General features: G+C 34.3%; 1 long non-coding RNA gene across 1 annotated transcript; it reads left to right on the top strand.

The window, feature by feature from the left end:
- Positions 1–290: 290 nt before the first annotated feature.
- LOC141281634 (uncharacterized) lies at positions 291–1,537 on the top strand. The gene is made up of 3 exons (XR_012336005.1): positions 291–390; positions 491–570; positions 753–1,537. It is a non-coding gene; the product is annotated as an uncharacterized lncRNA (long non-coding RNA).
- The last annotated feature ends 486 nt before the right edge of the window (positions 1,538–2,023 follow it).

Genomic DNA, 2,023 nt, shown 5'->3' on the forward strand with positions numbered 1-2,023 from the left:
TAGAGGCATCGCACCCGCGCGGGGCTCTCCACCTACGTCATGGTTCGTTTATGACAATTTGTGACACAGACAAACGCGACGCTCGCTGCTGGTAAATTGAGGAAAGCTGCCGAAAATTAGGGAGATTTTCGGGAGCCTACAGGCGCTTACGGGGACGAAAATCCCACTTTTCATGCAGTGGATGATGTAAGTTTATCCATTCAATGTTAAAATCAAGATTAAAATGAAACGGGTTAAATAGTAAACAGATGTTTTGTGATTTATGTGTTTTTTATTATTTTTAATTCTGTGTTTGACAGAGAAATATAATGAAGTAACAGTGAAAGCTAAAACATCAGACTGATCCAGACACTGAAGAAATTGGTGTGACTGCAATCTGGCCAAAATGATGTAAATTTAATAATGAAATTATTAAATCCAACAGGTTTTACAGTAAACAGACATGTTATGATGTATGTGATTATATATTTTTTTATTCTATGTTTGATAGACAACTATAATGAAGTAATCTACTGTAATGAAGCTGCAGAACAACACAGAGACTCTGAGGACATCAACACTGAATATCAAGTAATATTCTGTACATTCTAGGCATTTCTTTGATCATATTTGTTGTTGTATCTTTGTACAGTTTAATGTAAACTTTCTAAAATGTACAACTTTAATTGTATTTCATTTGATTTGTTGTGTGTGTGTGTGTTTATATAGTGTATTATGCCAAATACTTATATATTCTTTTTATATTTCCACAGGACTCCCAAAGACATGTCTGTCCAGATGAGGGTGCATCAACATTACCTTTGCTGACAAGTATATGCTTTAGAAATGTTTGAATAATTACAGGACAACGGGATTAGTTTTACAGGGGGACCTCTGAGAAAATCGTGCTTCTCAGAGGTCCTCTGTGTTTTTAATCCCGTCCGAATCGGCCATGTCTGTGTTTTGATGACCTCCGTAAAAATTCCAGAGCAATTTACCTACTGTTTTCCGCCAAACTCAGAGGTCATCGGAGAAATGTAATCCCGTCCGGATGCAAATGTCTGTGTTTGCCCGCAATATCTTTTGAAAACGCTGTTCTTTTTGTCTTTTGGCCAAAGTGATCTGCTGTAAGATCTACCGCATATATATATTGTACTTCCTGAGTCCCATTCTTTCAGATATGGATGTTTTTTCCCCATTCGGCGAAATAAAATAATTAAATCAGGATGAGCTGAATATCAAACACTGTTAAGACTAAACACTGTAATATCAGTAACTTATAAGGTAAACTCAAACTTATTTTGTTCAACTCCAAAATGGTAATGTTAAATAATAAAGATAATAAATTGTTATTAATCATTATTTCTTCAATTCATCGGGTTTATTATAAGCAGCCAGTTATATAAAACACGTAGGCTACTTTAGTATGATTTGTAAAAGTTCTTTTGATTTGTTAAAATTTTTAAAGCAAAATATAAAACCTTACAAACACGCATATCCAGAGCACGTGCTCTTCTGCAATGCCCAAATGCATGAAACAGACACTCCCATATCTAGAATTTTAATCCCGTCCGAATCGGTACATTCAATCACAGACGTCGTGGGGGACATGTTGAAAACTAATCCCATCCGAAAAGTGCTTAGGACTGATTTCCTAAAGCAAGATCAATGTAGTTGTTGTTCATGTTATTTAGACCATTTACTACATAACATTGTTCTGCATTGAATGTAGTTTTCATTGTTGCTTTTATTTTGTTTACTTTATTTGCTCATATTTCCTTAATTCCCTAATGCATGTTGGTCTTATATTGTTTTCTCTGTATATTTATCAATTTAAAAAGCATTGTTTATGTATGCAACCTTTAATATTTGTGTATAATATTGTTTTGTGATTTTGACAATTGTGGAATGTTCAGGGTTTTTTATTAAATAAACATTTCAAACTCAATTCAAGTTTTAATTTTTTTAAGGGTTTTGGGGTGTGTGGGGGGAGCGTTGGAGTCTATCTGCATAGCAGGCAAATAACCAATCAAGTCACAAATAT

This window comes from Paramisgurnus dabryanus, chromosome 2 (genome assembly GCF_030506205.2).
Source record: "Paramisgurnus dabryanus chromosome 2, PD_genome_1.1, whole genome shotgun sequence".
NCBI classification, from domain to species: domain Eukaryota; kingdom Metazoa; phylum Chordata; class Actinopteri; order Cypriniformes; family Cobitidae; genus Paramisgurnus; species Paramisgurnus dabryanus.